Raw genomic sequence first — 21,748 nt, 5'->3', positions numbered from 1 at the left:
GTTTAACATGGTGGCAAAGAGGCGGACACGACTGAACACGCTTGCAGATACACACACACACACACACACACACACACGTAACTGAATCACTTTGCTGTACATCAGAAACTAACACAACATTGTATATCATCATATACTTCAATTAAAAAAAAAGTCGGAGAATAATTTACAAGGCAGACTGCCTGGATTTCAATCCTGGTATCGTCGCTAACTAGCTATGACCCTTGGGTACACTGCTCAACTTCTCTCAGCCTCAGTTTGCTCATCTGTAACGAGCCTGTTGCATCCCCGGCATGGATGATTCAATGAAATAATGCACATGAAGCCTTGACATAGAGCCTGGCACTGGTGGGTCTGTTATGTACAACAGTCTGTCTTTGGACCTGAGGTGTGCCTCCATGATGGATCTTCTTCTGTCCTATTTTCTTTTCTGTCTCTTCTCTTGAGAGACTTTTGTTGGGTTTATTCCTTATCCTTTTGATCAGAGCCCAAATATCCCATCTTGGCAATGGCTGGCACGTGCATCTGGGCCACTTCCCATCAACTTCAACTCCATCCTGGGCTCCAGCAGCCCGTAGGCCACACCTCAACACCCACCCCAGCCTCACTAAAGGGCACACTTGCTTTATAGCTCCCTTTCTCTCATTTCCTCCTCACCATGTCATCAACAAGCAGAGGATGTCCTTGCTTTGCACCAGGGAAAGCCAGTATAGCTGAGGTCAGCCAAGAACAACACTCAGACTGGATCCCAGATTTAATTTTGAGTTTGAGCTTCCATCTACAGATTGTTCTATGCCTACACGAGAGAAGGAGGATTGAGGCTTCCCACTCTGACCCCAATCTTATTCTCTGCTGCCTTTGTGAGCCTGCTGGGCTCCGAACGAAGGGACATACAGTGCCCTGTGATGTAATTATCATTTAATAATACCCAGAGGTGGGCGGCCAGTCATCAGAGGATGAGGTTGTGCAGTGGGGGCCTCTCTGGATCACTTAATCCTCCAATCCCTTAAATACCAACAAATCTGCCTCCTGGCTGGGGCCGACAGCTGCCCCTAAGTGGAGGGGAGTCCAAGCTGGCAGAGAGGCCAGGACTTTCTGAATGAACATAATGAACACTCCCTAGTCTGGTGGGATTATCAGCCCCCTCCCCCTTTCCTGTCCCATCAGGACTCTTTGAAAACACCATCTGCGTTAGCTCTCAAATTGCATGGAAACTAGGGGAGCAGGGCTGGGGCGGGGGATAGAGCAAATATGGCTCCAGTTCTTGGGCACTGAGGGGCACACATTTCCAAGGATCTTGCTTGCAACTCTCTGGAGCTATGGTTCCTGCCCACCGAGGGGCAAATGGTCTCAGCTGCAATTTCAGTGAACAGCATTAAGGAATTTTGCAGCTGGGGAGGTCCTTTGGAATGGTCCTGTGGTTTCAACTTTTATTTTAGCAGATGTTTTCACTCTTTTCCAACAAGAGCTGTATGAGCTCCTTCTAATTTTTATTTATTTTTATCTTGGGGCTGTGCTGTGCAGCATATGGGATCTCAGTTCCCCCAACCAGTGATAGGACCTGTGCCCCCTGCCCTGAGAGCACAAAGTCTTAATCACCAGTCCACTAGGGAAGTCCCATGAGCTCCTTGTTAATGCCTCACCTAAGACCCTCTCAGCCACACCTGTCTTCCCGGTCTTGCCATTTGTTTCACTCTAGCACAAGCCAATGGCAACCCCCACCGCACCCCCAAACTTCTGGCCTCAGGGTACAGGAGTGTCAGACACTCCATGGGGTGAACCTTTGCCCAGTAAGGGGCAGGGTTGGCTGGTGAATTTCTTTCTCTTCCTCTTTCTGAGTGGACTATCCTAAGCCTCACACAGTTTCTTTGAAGAAGGTCCCACAAGATTGAGCATCAGGGGAGATGTGTGGGGGCCAGCCAAGCCCTTCGCCCTCTCCCACGTCTCTTTCTCACCCGGCTTTTCCCTCAGGTCTGCTTCTTTGGCATCGCATTCCCCCATAAAGTGTTGGCACATACACTTCTGCCTCAAGATCTGCTTGTTTGGAAACTGGAGATAAGATAACACTTGAGAAGGATGTTCAGTGTATAAAACAGAAGGGAGGCCACTCTCAGTGAAGAGAAACAGGGCCCCAGGTGTCATCTGTTTTTTTTCCCCCTGCCAGCTCCAAGGCAATGATCGAGGCTCCCTCACAAGGCTCCCCAAAGCCTTTGATCTCATTCATTTCTGCCATCCTGCTACTGAGGACACGAAGCCTGAAGTTGCACAGAGAGTTAGAAGCAAAGACGGGACTAGACTCTAGGCTTCTCACTCCAAATCTGGTGAAACGGATCCTCATCTTTCTATCAAGATTACATAAGGACTTCTGAAAATATTTCTTTTCCCAAAACATCTTCCTACACTACTCTGCCTCCCCCGAAGGCTTCCCCAACTCGGTTTTATTGAGAAATAACTGACATACATCACTGTGCACGTTCAGGCACACAGCATGATGGCTTGATTTAAGCATATTATGAAATGATTACAACAGGTTCAGCTAATATTCATCATCTCTCAGGAAGGCTTTGAAGTCCCCTGTTAGACTGTAGCCACCATCTGGGAGGCACAAGACATGGAGTTCCAAACTCAGAAGCTGGAACACAGGAGGGCAGACAGAGAGGAAACGGGGCAGGGAAGGCGCAGTGATGCTGGGGGAAAGGCAGTCGGGAAAGGCCTGATGCAGGGACATCTGCTGGGGGAAACAGGGGTTACGGCACAAGGACAGACCCCTGGGGAACAGGGACCTCAGGAGATGGAGACTGGCTTTCTCTACCAGCTGGTGTCACCTGTCGGACACACTCCCCCAGGCAGAAGTCATCCTCAAGGAAGCTTGAAGGGTGACCACACTGGGGGAAGAGACAGAAGGAGGTTGTTACCTCCAATTATTTTCATTAAAAATTTTTTAATATAATTGCTTTATAATTTTGTGTTAGTTTCTGCTGTACAGTGAAGTGAATCAGCTATATGTACATATATACCCCCCGCCTCTTTGACCTCTCTCCCACCCCCTCTTCGGACCCCTCTAGATCATCACAAGTCACTGAGCTGGGCTTCCTGTGCTTTATAGCAGATTCCCATGAGTTACCTATTTTACACGTGGGAATGTATATATGTCCATCCTAATCTCCCACTTCATCCCACTCTCTCCTTCCCTCACTGTGTCCACATGTCCTCCCTACGTCTGCATCTCTATCCCTGCAAACAGTTTCACCTGTACCATTTTTCTAGATTCCACATATATGTGTTAATAATACAATATCTGTTTTTCTCTTTCTGACTGACTTCACTCTGTATGACTAACTCTAAGGGCTTCCCAGGCGGTTCAGTGGTAAAGAATCCGCAGGTTCAATTCCTGGGTTGGGAAGATCCCCTGGGGTGGAAATGGCTACCCATTCCAGTATTTTTGCCTGGAGAATCCCACTGACTGAAGAGCTGGGTGGGCTACAGTCCATGGGGACGAGACTGCGCGCATGTGACAGACGCTAGGGCCATCTCATTAAGATTCGTGTGGCTGTGACCGCTAGAAACACCTGGGGCCAGGTCAAAGGTGAAAAGCGATTCTATATTATAGGGGCACGGGCATCTTAAGGAATCTAGGTACCAGGGTGCATCTGGGCCTTGGGGAACAGACGAGACCAGGACCTGGACTCAGAGAATCCCAGAAGCCACCTCCCTCCAACTCTGCTTCTGTTCCATCCCTTTCTCTCTCTCTGAAACTGGCTCTCCCTGTGTCCTAGGGAGCATCAGCATCAAATGGCCTCAGCCAGCAACTTCCAAGTTCACCTCGCTTCCATCCAGGAGGCAAGCAGAGTCAGCCTGGACTCTTCTGGGCCCAATGCTGAGCTCTCGTGCAGGTTCTGGTTGGACCAGCTTGAGGCAGGTGCCTCCCCTGGGCCCATCAGTGAGGGCAGATGCTCTAGAATCACAGCTGCTCCCTCTCTGGCCAGGCAGGCAGGGAAGAAGCGGGTGGTTCATTACCTTGGGCTTCAACAAAAGCCCTAAAATAAGAGAGTCTGTGCTCCTCCACGCCTTAATGAAAGAGAGCGTTCTTTTCTACATTTGTTGTAAACTCAAACCTTGTCTGGAAGCCTGCCTCCCCGTTGGAGCCCAGAGCTGAATTATTCTCAGCCTCCCCACTGCCGCACACCCCCCGACCCCGCATCTGCCACTGAAAGCTGGGCGAAGCTCAGAGTGGCTACCCCCACTGAGAGGGTCCCAGGGCCTGCCACTGTCCACATCCTGGCTCTTATGTGAACATTAGTAAAGTTTACTTAAGTTGCATCTTAGACTTATTTTATAAAACAGGTCAGTGGGCTCAAAAGTCTTCCTTCAAAAGAATTTCTAAGGACATGGTCCTGAGCCTATGGTGGAAAAGGCTGATGTGAGCTTCTAAAACCAGAATTCATGTGGTGCTTCCTGCTTTGGGAGTCCATGGGTTCAATGCCAGAAAGGAACTCAGGTCCTTTTCTTTCACTCTTATCAACTGCTGACAGCATCTATTGTACAACTGGTATGGGCTAGGCCCTGGTGCCTCCCTTCTACCATCACCAACCCTGACAAGCAGTGATTGTCTTTATGTCACCACAGTTTTGTATTTTCTTAAATTTCATATAGATGGAACCAACTAGCTTTTTCTATCCGGATTTTTCCACTTAGTATGATGCTTTTGAGATTCAGTATTTTGGTACATTTCAAGAGTTCAGTTCTTTTTATTACAAAGTAGAATGCTATTTTCTGGATGTACCATGGTTTGTTAACCCACTTGAGGGGCATTTGAGTTGTTTCCACTTTGGGGCTACTGTGATAGAGCTGCTAAGAACATTCACATACAAGTCTTTGTGTGGACCGATATCTTATTTCTCTTAGGTAAACACCTAGGAATGGGATTGCTGGCTCCAATGGTAATTGTCCCTTTAGCTTTATAAGAAACAGCAGAGTCTTCCCTGGCAGTCCAGCATTGGCTTAGCCTTCCAGTGCAGGGGGTGTGGGTTCGATCCCTGGTCAGGGAGCTAGGATCCCATATGCCTCGCAGCTAGGAAACCGAGACATAAAACAGAAGCAATACTGTAGCAAATTCAATAAAGACTTTGAAAATATTCCACGTTAAAAACAAAAATCTTAAAAAGAAAAACTGCAAACTGGAAACAGAAATACCATTTCAAATGATCTTTAATCTTAAAAAACTTCAGATGCTTAGCTTAGCATGTATGCATCCTCAGTCGCTAAGTCATGTTCTACTCTTTTTGAATCCATGGACTGTAACCCTGCAGGCTCTGTCCATGGAATTCTCCAGGCAAGAATACTAGAAAGGATTGCCATTTGCTACTCCAGGGGATCTTCCTGACCCAGAGATCAAACCCGTGTCTCTTGTGCCCCCACACTGACAGGCAGATTCTTCACCACTACGCCACCTGGCCACCTGGGAAACCCACTGTGCCTAGCAGTAGGACTCAAAAAAGACTACCTTCTGGACAACAGCAGAGGCAACCATGACAGTATCATCCTGATGACAAATCAAGTTGTACGTTTCGCTCCCGTGGCCTGGAGTTTGCTCACCCCTGCGATGTGAGAGCGAAGTTCTAAACTGGGCCATTCACCCCCAGCCTAAGTCTCATCTTCCCCTGCCTTTCCATCATCTTCCTGTGCGGGGCTCTGGCCTGAGTGCCACATGCTGAGGTGGGTACAGGTCGTCTATACATAATGTATATATTGTCTGGGAATTAAGTTTCCACCCAAAGCAAAAAGCCCTAGCTGCCTGACTTTCAATTAACTATTCATTAGTTTGGCTACAGTATCCTCCATCAAACAATGGGCAAGTCATAAGGCTGAATAGACCCAGCAGACAAAGCGGGATCCCTTTTCCTAGCTGGATGTCTAACCAGAGCCAATTCTCAGTTACCCAATCAGTCAATAAGCATTTGCTGAACTGTATCGGAATAGTGCACATGGAACCGATATTTCTCGCAACCTTACAGTTCTTGCCCACCCACTCTGGGTACTGCCATTACTTTTTGACAGATGATCCAACAGAAACTTGAAGATGTGATGCGAGGTTACCCAGCAGAAGCCAGGATGAATTCCAGGTCTTCCTGCTTTGCCATCCCTTCCCTGGGTAACCCGTAAGGTAGTTGGGTTTGGGGTCGGGGTGGGGAAACGAGGCTAAAATGCACGAAACAAGACAATCCAATTTTTTCCCCAGGGCATTCCTAAAAAAAATTGACCACTGCATAAAAGTATCTTTTCCCCATAAAACATAGTTTGAGTTGGGAATTTGTTCCTGATTAAGGCTCTGACATAAATTAAATGATGAAAATGTAAAATGAAAATAAGTAAGGTTATTACAAACAAATCTTTATAATAACTTGTTAGTAAAACCCTGTTCAGTCCTTATGAAACAGGCACAGAGCCATTGTAGACCTTAATTACACAAGGAGCCCTCTTCCACTGCAAATTTTCTTGTGTAACAAGAAAAACTTTATGTCTTTAATATGATTTAAAACTAATATGCTAGAAATGGTGAGCAGTGAACATATAGTTAGAAATGCTTTTATTAATGTTTAGAACAGCACTGGGAGAAAAATGCCAACTGCTTTGCCCTCTTTATAAAAGCTGGACTAACATTTTGTATGGATCTTATTTCTCTTTTGTCAAGTTCTTACTCTCCATGGACAGGGTCCACAGATGGGCATCAGGGGACTTTGCACCACCTGAAATTTATGCAACATGTTTTGAGGATACATATACATTGCAGAGCCTCTAGCTTTCATCAGATCCTCACAAGCCTCTGTGATAGAGCCACAAATTTGAATCACTTATTTCTTAGTGTTTTTTCTATTCTAAGCAGTGGCATTAAAATTATTCCACTGACTTTAGGACCTTGCTGAATTGGAATCATTCTTTTAAAAAGCAGCCTGGGAACTTCCCTGGTGGTTCAGTGGTTAAGAAACCACTTTCCAATACAGGGGATGTGGGTTCGACCCCTGGGTCGGGAAGATCCTCTGGAGAAGGGCATGGCAACCCACTCCTGTATTCTTGCCAGGAAAATCCCATGAACAGAGGAGCTTGGCAGGCTACAGTCCATGGGGTTGCAAAGAATCGAACATGACCGAAATGACTTAACATCCACATGCCACAAGTAGAGAGCCCACGTGCCACAATGAAAGATCCTGCTTGCTGCAACAAAAACCTGAGGCAGTCAAATAAATATTTAAAAATAAAAAGTAGCCTGGATCCTCTTGGTGGTGTGATGGGCTTGATTCCTAGAAGGGCGCCCTCCCTATAAAACAACTGGATCGTGGGAAAAAAAATTTTTTTAATGCATTGCTGGGTATGCAGATAGTGAAGGAAATCATCGTTTCCTCACCACTAAAATTAAACAAACAAAAATCATGGACCTGAGACTGGAGGAAGGAGCACTGATTAGAAAGCAAAGATTGGGCAGCCCTAAGGGCAAATGCCCATTTTAGCTGCTTCTGGGAAGCTTGCCCTTGGGCCAGTGGCAACATAAGGGATCTGCCTCAGGATTCCACCTTAGCTCAGTTTAAGGGATCGTCTTTTGTTACTGCCTCCACCTCTATGGATTTCCCGGGTGGCTCAGACACCCGGTAAATCGTCTGCCTACAATGTGGGAGACCCGCGTTCGATCCCTGGGTCGGGAAGATCCGCTGGCGAAGGAAATGGCAACCCACTTCAGTACGCTTGCCTGGAAAATCCCATGGACGGAGGAGCGTGGTAGGCCCATGGGGTCGAAAGGAGTCGGACACGACTGAGCGACTTCACTTCCACTTTCCACCTCGGAGATTTCCTCTGCCTCACTGAGGAGAAGCGGAAACTACATTTCCCAGAACCCTCTGCTTCCCAGAATCCTCTGCCCTGTAGGGATCCAATAGAGGCTGCGCGGAAGAGGCCGTTGGTAGAGATTCCGAAGTCATGTGCGAGGGAGAGGGCAGAGTTCTCCAAGGGATTTGCAGACTCGTAAGCGGACAAGAGTTCATGGTAGCTTCAGGATGTGCTTCTTGAGGCTCACCTGCAACATGCTGCAGCCTGAGGGGGTGGGGGTGGGGGTGGGGGTCGCTTCCCAGAGGCTCTTGAGATTAGGGTGGTTCTTTCCCAGAGGTTCTTGAGATTAGAGTGGCCTTCAGGCAAGCCACAGTCGTGGGTGCTACAGACTGAAGTTGCAATTGAAGGTTCCCTTACCTTTGCTTCCCCAAGGCTTCCAAGGGTTATATAAACCTCTGATTTCCAAGGCTTCCAAGGCTTATATAAACCTCTGATTTCCTGTGTCCAAAACTGAGATGCTTGGCATGCCAACTATCACTTTATTCTCTCTTGTTCCAAATTCACTTTTCAATACCTGTTCTGTGATCATGGACGAGCCTGATGTTAAGGTTTTCAGTAGATGGCACTGGAAAGACACTGGAGGAGGAAAAGGTTCTCCTCCTGGTACTGGTGCTGTACGTTGGAGGGTAGTATGGATGGGAGCGATTCGGGTGGTGCGCTGCCCACACACACACCCAGAACACACAATCTCTCAGTGACCTCCCAGCTCCTGCTTGGTCTGGTGATCACCTCCCACTGCGCTCAGACAGTGGATTGCAGGCCTCCCTCCTACAGTGGAGCTAAATTCCCTCTGCACACCTGCATACCTGACCACCTGCGCCCTGGGCAGTGCTCACCTGTGCTTCACTGGGTTGCTTCTTGGCTTTCCAGACATTGAGGACAGGCTCTGGCCCAGGCTACCTTTCAAACTTCTCTGCCATACAGTGGTCTGCAACCACATCTTCTCCAGTGCGGTCTGAACCCCAGCTTTGGGAAGGTAGCTCCCCTTCATAGTTTGTCCTTCCTTAGGTACTTTCTCTCAGCACTATATTCCTTTTTTTTTTTTTTAAATAATGGTCCTATTTTATTTTGCTTATATATTTTTAATATTTTATATATTTATTTGGCTGTGCCAGGTCTTAGTTATGGCACGCAGGATATTTGATTTTCGTTAATGGCATTTGGGATTGTTGCAGCAAAAAGGAAAACAGAGGAATGAGTTTTTCTCTTTCCCTTTCCTGAGAGCAAAGAAGATAGAGAGAACAGTGAGCAGGCCTGAACATTCCCAGTTTTTTTTTTCACTTAACTGCTCCTAACTCTGAATGTCTGTAACTAAGTTTGCTTTTCTGCCCTCTAACTCTGCAGGAGCTACAATTCACATTTTTCCTCTGTTGCTGTTCAGTCGCTGAGTCATGTCTGACTTTGAGACCCCATGGATTGCAGCACGTCAGGCTTCTCCGTCCTTCACCATCTCCTGGAGTTTGTTCAAACTCATGTCCATTGAGTGAGTGATGCCATCCAACCATCTCGTCCTCTGTTGTCCCCTTTTCCTCCTGCCTTCAATCTTTCCCAGCATCAGGGTCTTTTCAAATGAGTCAGTTCTTCACAGCAGATAGTCAGAATATTGGAGCTTCAGCTTTAGCATCAGTCCTTCCAATCAAGATTCAGGGTTGATTTGCTTCAGGATTGACTGGTTTGATATCTCAAGAGTCTTCTCCAACACTACAGTTTGAAAGCATCAGTTCTTTGACACTCAGACTTCTTTACAGTCCAACTCTCACATCCATACATGACTACTGGAAAAACCATAGCGTTGACTATATGGACCTTTGTCAGAAAAGCAATGTCTCTGCTTTTTAATATAGTGTCTGTGTTTGTCATAGCTTTTCTTCCAACGAGTAAGCATCTTTTAATTTCATGACTGCAGTCACCGTCGACAGTGGTTTTAGAGCCCAAGAAAATAAAATCTGTCACTGTTTTCCCATCTATCTGCCATGAAGTGATGGAACCAGATGCCATGATCTTAGTTTTTTGAATGTTGAGTTTTAACAAGCTTTTTCACTCTCACATTCATCAAGAGGCTCTTTAGTTCCTCTTTGCTTTCTGCCATAAGGGTGGTACCATCTGCATATCTGAGGTTGCTGATATTTTTCCCAGCAATCTTGGTTCCAGCTTGTGCTTTATCCAGCCCAACAGTTTGCATGATGTACTCTTCACATAAGTTAAATAAGCAGGGTGACAATATACAGCCTTGACATACTCCTTTTCCAATTTTGAACCAGTCTGTTGTTCCATGGTCGATTCTAACCGTTGCTTCTTGACCTGCACACAGGTTTCTCAGGAGGCAGGTAAGGTGTTCTGGTATTCCCAACTCTTTAAGAATTTTTCCTTTGACTCTATGCTAAATACATTCCCTATCTGGTATTTACCCTTACAACACCCTTCCCCTTGTAGTTACACATCAGAAAGAAGGCCACAGAGACACGGAACTGCCAGACTCAATTACTGTGTTACTGACACCAGCCTGTGACTGTCTTTGAAATAATGCAAGAGGAAGAAATCAAGATGCTATCATCTTTGTTCCTTGTCACTGATTCCTGACAGCCAGCCCTTGCCTTATGTAAGCCCCTAGACTCCTCATGGAGGGGTCAGTTCTTGAGGCCTGAGCCTACGCTGTTCCCCTCTCCACCCGCTGAGGACTAAAGCCACCTTTCTATTTCCTCCAAACTCTCCGTATTTTTTTGTTCAACTTTGGTGGCCAGAAAAGGCCAAGATTTTGGCCAGCAACAGGATCTTTAGTTGTGACATGCCAACTCTTAGTTGCGGTTTATGGGATTTAGTTCCCTGACCAGGGATGGAACCTGGGCTCTGTGCATTGGGAGTGCGGAGTCCTAGCCACTAGACCACCAGGGGAGTCTCTGCATTATAGTTATTTTTATATCTTATAGTTACTCATTTATCTTAGCTTAGTAATTCTTGATATTAAACATACTCTGTTTAAATCACTGTGTGGTTTCCATTTTCTGATTGGACAAAGGTGGATACACTTGGAATTCATAGAGTATTTGGCTTCTGTTTTCCCAAGAAGAGCCTGACTAATAGAGGCTAACCATAGCCCTGGGTCTGTAGGCATCTTGGCACTGAGCAGAAGCAAATGCATTCTTCTCCGGGGTTTACTTTCCTGCTTAGGTCCTTAAGACTCATCTGTTCATGTAACAGATTTGTTGAGCACCTGTTATGTATCAGTCATTGTTCCAGATGATGGGGCTATACTAGTGAACAGAAGAAAAACCCTACTTTATATTTTCACAGAAATATATCATCAAATATAGAAGGAAATATGCTACCATGAATAGAAGACAAAATAGAACACATTTATCAATAGATCTCTATGGTTTTTAGATATTGCAATTTTCAGATAGAAGAAGATATAAATAACTAGAAGGGAAATGTTTAAAGAAATAAAAGATGGGGACTTCCTTGGTGGTCCGGTGGTTAAGAATCCACCTGCCAATGTAGGGGACATGGGTTTGATCCCTGGTTCAGGAAGATTCCACATGCTGCAGGGCAACCGAGCCCACGTACCACCAACTACTGAAGCCTGTGAGCCCTAGAGCCCGTGCTCCACAACAGTGAGAAGCTGGCGCACCTCAGGTGAGAGCAGACCCTGCTCACCGCAACGAGAGAGAGCCCACGTGAGCAGCAAAGACCCAGCACAGCCAAAAATAGACAACCCATTGCTTTCCTCATGGGAAAACCTTCTGGCAATTTCTCACACTGTTAAGTAGAGCTACTACATAACTTAGATATACAGGTATATAACCAAGAGAAAAGAAAATATATATTCACACAAAAACAGGTACATAAATGTTCATGGCAGCATTATTCATAATACTCCCAAAGTAGTAACAATCCAAATGTCCATCAACTGGTAAATGAATAAACACAATATGGTAGACCCATATAATGGAATATCATTCAGCCACAAGAAAGAACAAAGTAATGATATTTGCTAAAATATGGATGAAAGTTTGAAACATTTTGCTAGATGAAAAAAACAGTTATAGAAGGTTTTTTATATATATGTATATATATATATAGTATGATTCCATTCATATGAATTGTCTCCAATAGGCAAATCCAAAGAGAAAGAAAATAGATTAGTGATTTTGGGAAACAAGGGTAGAAGGAAACTGGCAGTTATTGCTAATGAGTATAGAGTTTCTTTTCAGGGTGATAGAATTTTTCAAGAATTCATGGTAATTATTTCACAACTTCTGTGAATGTGAATTGTACACTTTCAAAGGGTGAATCTTACTATTTGCAAATTATATCTCAGTAGAGCTGTTATTTTTTTAAATGAGCAAGGCAAAGAGACTATTGAAAATGACGAGACGCATCTGAAAAGAGAGCAAATAGAACTTCACAAATTAGTTGTTGAGATTAAAAACTCAATAGACAGACTAAATAACAGATTATACATAGCTGGACAATGAATTAATGAACTGGAAGATAGATCTGAGAAAATTACCAGAATGCAGTGCAGTGTTCTTGCCTAGAGAATCCCAGGGACGGGGAAGCCTGGTGGGCTGCCGTCAATGGGGTCGCACAGAGTCGGACACGACTGAAGCGACTTAGCAGCAGCAGCAGCAGTGCAGAGAGTCAAGGAGATGAGAAATATCAGTGAGAGGTTAAGGGAAGAACAGATGGAATGAGAAGGTCTAAAATATATCCAACCAGAATCCCAGAGGGAGAGAATAGACAGAATAAAGAAGCAATGTTTGAAAAGCTAATGGCTAAGAATTTCCAGATCTGATAAAAGACACCAACACATGGACAGGAGGAAAAGAACATGCATCCAGCAGGTTAAAAAAAGACACACACATGGACACATTGTAGAGAAACCACAGAGCATTAGAGGCAACAATGTTAAAAGCAGCTAGAGGGAAAAGAAAAACTGCCTACAAAGAAACAACAAATCAGACAGTAACAGTAACAGCGAATCTAAAAGGCAGAAAGATAACTTCTAAGTACACAGAGAAAATAACTGCTAACCCAGAAAACAGTAAAATAAACTATTTATTTAAATAAACAGTGAAATAGCAGTTAAAATAACTGCAAAACACTGCTAATGAAAGATGGTGATGACACGTAATGTGTGGGGTTGAAAAGGACAGGCACAGATACTGGCCAATAATAATTTATAGGTGGGGAAGGAGAGGAAGGCTGGTAAGAGGAGGAAGAATGCTGGGAGTTCTTCTTAGAAAGGTTCAGGTATTGATCACTTTAGACTTTGTTAAACGTACCTGGTAAAATTTCAAGAGTAATTACTAAAAACAGAGATAGTATAACCGCCACACCAGTAGAGGAGAAAACAGAGTAAGAAAACAAAGTCAGTTTAGGGGGGAAAAATGGAGAGATTTAGAAAAGGAGAACAAATGAAAAATAAATGTTAAGATGGTAGAAATATTTTCTGTAATGACAAGTATGGCCCTCCCCTGGTGGTCCAGCGGTTGGGAATCTGCCTGCTAACGCAGGGGACACAGTGTTCCATCCCCGCTCAGAGAAGATTCCACATGCCCCCAGAGCAACTAAGTCTGCGCACCACAACTACTGCCCCCCGCCACCCCAGCCCTGCTCTGGAGCCCTTAAGCCAAAACTACTGAAGCCCACGTGCTCTAGAGCCTGCCTGTGCTCTGCAACAAAAGAAGCCACAGAGGAGCCCACCCACTGCAACTAGAGAATAGCCCCTGCTCTCCACAACTAGAGAAAGCCCTCGCACAGCAACGAAGAGCCAGCGCAGCCAATTAAAAAGAAAAAAAAAAAAGAGTAACCACAAGTATAAAAGGGACAAACAATTAAAAGAGCTCAGATCTAGATTTTTTAAAAATCTAGACACACCTAAAATTAAAAGACAGAGAAAGGATGAACGGAAAATGATGAACAAAAGCAAAAGCTAATTAAAAGAAAGCTGGTGTGGTTATATTGATATTAGATAAAATAGACTATAAAGCAAAAATGTATTTATCAGTTTAATGATAAAAGGTTTAATCCATCAGGAAAATATAATGGTTCTAAAGTTGTGGGTGCCTACTAAAATGTACAGAACTATGGATAGAAATTGACTAATCCACTAACATAGTGGGAGATTTCAATACAGAGCTCTCAATTATTAATGGGTCAAAAAAGATTGGAATAACACATTCAACCAGCTTGATTTAGTGGATATTTATAAATCACTCTACATCCAACAATCAACGAATAGACATTCTTTTCCAGTGCACATGGAACATTTCCAAAAATTGACTATATAGGCCATAAAGCCAGTCTCAACAAATTTCAAAGAATTTGATTCACATTAATCACATTTTATGACCTATGATCATGGATAGAGCTTATGCAATTAAATTAAAAGTCTTTAACAGAAAGATAAATGACAGCGTCCTCTAAGTTTTAAAAATTAGAAAGTACATTTCTATATAATTTATGAGTCAAGTAAGATATAATAGAAATTAAAAGTTGTATAGAAATAACTATATGATACATGATGAAAATTGTAAATATCAAAACTGGTGGGTGTAGCAAAAATGGTAATTACAGGGAAATTTATTGCTTTAGATATTTACTTTAAAAAAGGCTGAAAATTAATGAGCTAGCTTTCACTCTAAGAGAAAAAAAAAAAAAAACCCAATAGAATAAACACAAAGAAAGTTTAAGAGTAGATATAAAGATAAGAGCAAAAATTTATGAAACGAAACAAATAGACAATAGAGATGATCAACAAGCCATGGCCAGATAAAATAGGCAAACTTCTGGTAAGATTCATTTCAAAAGAGGGTTGTAAGTAGCATGCATAAACAAGTAGTAATAGGAACAGAGAACTGAAGAAAGCTGCAAATACAGAAGAGATTAAACAGATAAGTGAGCATACTATAAAGCACATTACATCAGTGAATTTAAAAACTTATTAAAAAGGGAAACATTTCTAGAAAAATACAACTTATCAAAGCTGTTACCAGAAAGCTCGAGTTTCCAACAGTATTAAGGAAATTAAATCAGTTTCAATGTCTTGAAAAAAATAATAAACAAACAAAAAAAACAAGCCTTGCCATTTTTCGGGCAATTCCTAGCAGATTTTCACAGAACAAATGATTCTAATTTCACACAAAGAATATCAAATAAAAGCACTCATATGCTTTTATTAACCTCATATGAGGTTAATAGTTGAGTTAACCTCAACTCATATGAGGTTAATATAACCCTGAGATAAAATCAATCAAGAACTGTATGAAAAAGAAAATTCAGACCAGAATCCCTCACGAACATAGATGGAAATATTATAAGCAAACTACTAGCAAATCAAGTCCAACAGCTTATGTTAAGGGCAATTCATCATAACTAAGCTGGATTTATCCCAAGAATATTTGGATCATTTAACATTAAAGCCTATAACTTTAATTCATCACATTAATTGGTTAAAGGAGAAGTTGTATGATTATCTAAATAGATGTAGTAAAGGCAGTCAGTAAAAGTTAACGTCCATTCTTGTTAAAAAAAAAAAAAAACTCTTAGAAAAGCAGAAATAAAACAAAATTTCCTAACATTAAAATGTAATCTTTTAAAAAAAAAAAGCCTACAGGAGGGACTTCCCTGACAGTCCAATGGTTAGGACTCTGAGCTACCACTGCAGGGGACACAGGTTTGATCGCTGGTCAGAGAACTAAGATCCCACATACCACATAGTATGGCCAAAAAGCAAAAAAAAAAAAAAAAGAAGACAATAGTCATCATTTACAATGGTGAATCATTGAAAGCATCATTCCTTTAAGAGGAGAATGAAACAGAAGTGCCTGCTATCGCCTCTTCTGCTCCACAAGGCAAGGGCAAGACAGACAGGAGAAAGAAGGAAACAACACTGTCATTATTTGCAGCTAACATAATTGTATATGTAGAAAACCCTCAAAGAATCTGTGGATAAATTACTACAACTCATCAGAGAGTTTACCAAACCAAACTTGTTAAATACAATTCACCAAAGTTGCTAAATATAAAAACTGATACACACACACACACACACACATTTTTCCAGATTAAGATCTTAAGCTTAAAATAAGAAAAAGACAAACCAGTTAAAAATGGGCAAGATGTGAATATGCACTTTATGAAAAAGGAAACATAAGTCTCCCACTTAAATTAAAATATGCTTGACCTCACTGACAGCCATGAAAATACAAGTCAACGCCATGATAAGAACTGATTTTCCAGGCTTCCCTGATGGCTCAGTGGTGAAGAGTCCGCCTGCCAATGCAGAAGACGTGTGTTTGATCCCTGATCTGGGACGATCCCACAGGCCACACAGCAGCTAAGCCTGTGGGCCACACGACTGAGCCTGTTCTCTAGAACCCAGGAACTACAACTACCGAAGCCATGCGTCCTAGATCCTGTGCCCTACGACAAGAGAAGCCCAACCGTGACTAGAGAGTAGCCCTCACTCGTTGCAACTAAAGGAAAGCCTGCACAGCAACAAAGATCCAGCACAGCCGATAACTCCATTGGCAATAATTAAGAAACTAGTAACACCAAGTACTGGTGAAGATGAAAATCAGTGGAACCTTTTATATACAACAAATGGAGTGTAAATTGGTACAACTCTGAAAGACACTTTGGTTATATGTATTCTGTAAAATTGAACTAGACATATTACAAAGAAATGCTTAAATATGCATAAAAATATTCACTGCTGTATTGTCAAGATGGCAAAACATTGGAGGCTATGAAATGTCCATTGACAGGAGAATGGGTAAATGGATAAATAAATAGCTGTCTCTTCCCACAGCGAATCAACTCCAGCTATACACATAATATGGTCAAGTAAATGTATGGAAAAGGCAAGTTGCAGAAAACTACATAAAATCATGATGCCACTTTTATAAAGCTCAAATGAGCAAAATAGACAATATTCCATTTAGGGATGCATACAGAAATGATAAAACCTTTTTAAGAAACCAAGAAAATGGTCAACATAAAATTCAAGCCAGTATTATCTCTGGTGAGGCAGGATAAGATAGGAAAAAGGCATACAGATGGATGGATGCGTGATAGGTAATGTTCTAGTTCTTAAGTTGGATGGTGCGTTTCCAGGTGTTTATTTTCTGTTGCACTTATTATTTCCATATATCATTATAGCAAATCAGATCAGATCAGATCAGTCGCTCAGTCGTGTCCGACTCTTTGCGACCCCATGAATCGCAGCACGCCAGGCCTCCCTGTCCATCACCGACTCCCGGAGTTCACTCAGACTCACGTCCATCGAGTCAGTGATGCCATCCAGCCATCTCATCCTCTGTCGTCCCCTTCTCCTCCTGCCCCCAATCCCTCCCAGCATCAGAATCTTTTCTAATGAGTCAACTCTTCGCATGAGGTGGCCAAATACTTTGTATTAAATATTTGTAACATGGCCTGTAGTTTCCTATTCTTACCACTATGTGGCAGGCTAGTCTGCCAGTAAACTTTTGTAACTTCTGAATGGGAAAGTGAAAGTGTTTGTCAGTGGTGTCCTGACTCTTTGCGACCCCATGGACTGTAGCCCACCAGGTTCCTCTTGTCTGGGGAATTCTCCAGGCAAGAATACTGGAGTGGTTAGCCATTCCCTTCTCCAGGGGGTCTTCCCGACCCAGGGATCAAACCTGGGTCTCCTGCATTACAGGGAAATTCTTTACCTGAATGCGAAAGGCTAGTGAAAATAAAACCCTACTTAATGACACAGTTTTCGCAGCACGCAATTTCCTCTATAGAAACACATGCAAAATGTCAAACAGGGTTTTTTGTTCTGAGTGTTCACATGCACAACCAGAGCAGCTCAGGTGCACATTACTTTGACCTGGAGCTTGCTTGCACCTATGTGGCCAGGTTTTGTTTTTCCTTCCTTTTTGCCTGTGTAGCCATTTTTGCAAACTTAAAAGTGTACCTTCTTAAATGTTAATTTTTATTTCTCAGAACTTTCCAATATTTCTCAAGGTGTTCATTTCTGAATTAACAAATAGAGCGTAAGGTTGGGTATTTGGCTTCCATCTTGGCAATGGGGCTTCCCTGGTGGCTGAGTGGTAAGGAATCTGCTTGCTAATATAGGAGATGCAATTCAATCCCTGGGTTAGGAAGAACCTCTGGAGAAGAAAATGGCACCACTCCACTATTCTTGCCTGGGCAATCCCATGGACAGAGGAGCCTGGTGGGCTACAGTCCATGGGGTTGCAAAAGAAAAACGACAACCTGGTAATTGACACATCTAACTTCCCCTTCTAATATTTATTGAATAGGAGTTGTTTTGTAGCATTAGCATTAGAACCACTGTTTTAATGAACGTCTGGGTGACACTGTTATATACAGGAATATTTTAAAATCAGTAACAGTGTTAAAATAGAGACTCAATATTCATGACACTCATCAAAATCACTCACAGGAATTCTGCTGTCAAATTCCACCAGTCACAGGAAGTGATTGACAAAAGTTGGTAGGTATTTGTTTTAGCAGCCAGTGTTATGCCACCCAGAGGCAACTACACAAAGTCTTCAGCCACCCACTTCCTTTTTCATGCTCTAGACCTGCTCCTTGCACTCTATCAGCCACCAGCCACATGTGGCAATTGAGGTCTTTTAACAAGATGTGCCCTAAGTATAAAATATATACTGAATTTTGAGGACTTAATATGAAAAAAAAAACTCAGTAATTTTAATAATGATTACTTGTTGAGATGATAATACTTTTTGATGCCAAAAGCTCAGCTTCTCTGTATACTGGTGTCAAATCAAATCTTGCAGACAGTTTTGGGTGAAGCAGAAAAGGATAACTCTATTGCTTTGCCAGGCAAAGGGGGACACAGTGGGCTAAAGCCCTCAAACCATGTGTCCTCACTTGGGGAAGACAGTGAGAAGTTTTATATCAATTGTTTGTATGTATTCCTTGATGGGATACATTGTATCCCTTGTCCAAAGGGTGCTCTTGACTGTTTCTCCTCGTCTTGCATCCCTTCTCTTCCCTAAATAACAGCTGCTTGAATCTGACTGGAACTCAGGGGAGGTCATGGAGGCTGAATGAAGGCTATTTCCTAAAATCAAAGAAATGGGGGACACAAAGTGCTGTGCCCAGGAGACACACAGAGCCCTGCTCAGTATTATTTTGGATATGTTAGGGAAAATAAAATCTATTATTAAAATTACTCTCATCTGTTTCTTTTTACCTTTTTTATTGGACACTAGAACATTTAAAATTACATAATGCGGCTCGCATGTGCGGCTCACGTTTTATTTCTATTGGACAACACTGCTCCAAATGTTACAATACTTGTGCTCCCTACGTACCAGGGCCGGCTTCATGGGTGTGTGGCCAGTGCACTCGAATAGGGGCGTCCCATGTTGGGAAGTGCCTTGCATTTCACTTAATGCTCTGCTGTCACTGCCTTGATAACCTTACTTGTACCTTACTGCTGTCACTTCAGTCGTTTCTGACCCTTTGTGACCCTGTAGCCTAACAGCTCTCGGTCTTTGGGGTCCTCTAGACAAGAATACTGGACTGGGTTGCCTTGCCCTCCTCTGACTGTATCTTAGAATTTTACATTTCAGAAGGAAGTCTCCTAGAACAATGGAGCATGCGCCAGGGGCTAGAAGCCCTGGTTCCTGCGCCATCCTGCCTTCCGCGGCCTCCGTGTCTGTGGCCCTGCTGCCCCCTTCCGACCCCGGCTGGGTTCTGGGCGCGCGGTGAGAAGGGGCAGGGCTCTAACTGTGGCCATCCCTTCCCCTGCCTGGCTGCTCAGGGTCACCCACTCACCCGGGTCCAGGGGCGAGAGCTGGACCGATGCGAAGGTCTCCATACCGTTGGGAGTCGCTTTTCTGCCCCGGTGTGGGCGGCGGGCCCTGGGGAAGGAGAGACACCTGACCTGAAATCGCTAGGCTTCGCCCGGCGAGGGCGCGGCGCCGCGGTCAGCAGCTGGCAGGAGCCGGACCCAGCAGCCCGGCGCCGGCCTTCTTCGCTGCCTGCCTGCGGGAGGGATGCGCCCTGCGGGGCCGTCCTGGAGAGAGTGTCCGCTGGCCCCTGGAGCGCCGCGTACTCCGGCTCTGAGCTTGGGGGTGGATTGGGAGGGCTCCTTTCCTCTTTATAATCTTCCTCTGTCTCTCTAGCGTTTGCCTCTTCTGGACAGTTCAAGACACCCCCGGAGCAAATCATAACTCACAAATTGTGTGATTTCTGTATTGTGTAATTCCGTGTGTGAATACTATGATATTTGTATTTAAAACTGGCATTTTAAATATAGAATGGCATTTACATCTACTTTTAAACTGGCATTTAAAAGTAGAAAGGTGAAAGGTAAAACCCATGTTTATAATTTTAAATTTTAATTTACTTTATATTTTTAAATTAAAAACTTCAATTGTGGCAAAATACTCAACACAGAATTTACCATCTTAATCATTTTAATCAGCTCAGTAGCTTCAAGAATGTACATTGCCGTGCAACCAACACATCCATATTGCAGTGTGTGTCAGAAATTTGCTTCCTTGTTAAGACTAAATAATATTCCACTGTATGTGTATACCAAATTTTATTTATCCACTTATCCAGCAATAGCATTTGGGTTGCTTCCACTTTTCGCTGTTGTAAATAATGTTGCTATTAATTTTTCTGCATAAGTATCGCTTTACCTTTGTTTTTGCTAAAATAAACAAAACTGCTTTTGTTTATTTAGACTCGGTACATACATCACTTTGCATACTTGTGAGTGCATTTGTAGGATAAATTCCTGAAAGTAAAATCATTGTGTCAAAGGAAATATGCCTTTTATGATTTGTTAAATATTGTCAAATTGCTGTCCACAGATGTTGAACCATTTTTCACAGCCTCACCAACTCTGTATGTTTTCAGAATTTTTGATCTTTCACAATGTGATAGATTGAAAATATTTCCATTAATAAGAATGAACAGAAACATGTGAAATATGTTTAAACCCATGAGTTTGTAGTAATACAATAAACTTCCCCTGAAACCCAAAATGTTTACTTTTGGAGGATGCTAGGGAAACAATTCATTATTTTGAAACCAACAAACAAAAACAAAAAGAAAGAATGAAGAATGGCCTGCCTTGTCTATGTAAACTGTATGCCAGGATAGCTAACTAGTTAACAAGAGGAAGTGTCTTTTTATAAAAAATATTCTCATGCAAGCACTAAGGAAATGATAAAAGTAGGCAACAATCATCAATTGTTGGCAGAGATGGAGATAAATGAGAAAGAGATGATTAGACATCCATCTATGCTTTATAACAGGAGACCACCATGCTGCCTCTCAACTGTTCTTGCCTAAACATTCAAAGCTGAATCTGATCAAGTCATCATATCTAACTGCCAACAAGTTACAGAAAATACAGGGATAGGAAGACTGTGTTAACATATCAAGGAGATGCAACCGGCAAAATTCAAACTGTAGGAAACTCTACAGAAACAGTGATAATTTCTTCAATGAATAAATTAAACAAAGAAAAAGGAAAAAAGGAGGGGAGGGATAAGAAATCTCTAAATTAAATTTAAGGTAGATAGCAACAAAATGCAACATATGGGTCCTATTCAGATACTGTTTCAAACGAAAAAAAGTGCTATCATTTACGAGGCAGTTGGGAATGTGAACCCTGATTGGATATTTAATGATGTTAAGGAAATAATTGTTGATTTTAAGATATTATGCTATGATGTTATTTTAGAATATGGTATTTTAGATATTTTAGATATTAGATAATATGGGACAATTTTTTAAGATTTATGGTATTATGGTTAGGTAAAAGAAGTCTTATATTTTAAAGCCATATACTAAAATAATTGTTGATGAAATTATAACAATGTCTGAG

The 21,748-nt window shown here is 42.7% G+C and overlaps 1 long non-coding RNA gene across 1 annotated transcript in view; it reads right to left on the bottom strand.

Moving 5' to 3' along the window:
• Nucleotides 1-19,926, bottom strand: part of LOC104984661 — a 22,105-nt gene extending 2,179 nt beyond the window's left edge. Inside the window, exon 1 of the long non-coding RNA XR_824773.1 lies at nucleotides 19,681-19,926. This is a non-coding gene — a long non-coding RNA (uncharacterized LOC104984661). The remainder of the gene's footprint in view (nucleotides 1-19,680) is intronic.
• Between the last annotated feature and the right edge of the window lie 1,822 nt (nucleotides 19,927-21,748).

The sequence above is a fragment of the Bison bison genome, unplaced genomic scaffold (genome assembly GCF_000754665.1).
Source record: "Bison bison bison isolate TAMUID 2011002044 unplaced genomic scaffold, Bison_UMD1.0 scf7180017864034, whole genome shotgun sequence".
NCBI classification, from domain to species: Eukaryota; Metazoa; Chordata; class Mammalia; order Artiodactyla; family Bovidae; genus Bison; species Bison bison.
This window is presented reverse-complemented; position numbering and strand designations above follow the sequence as displayed.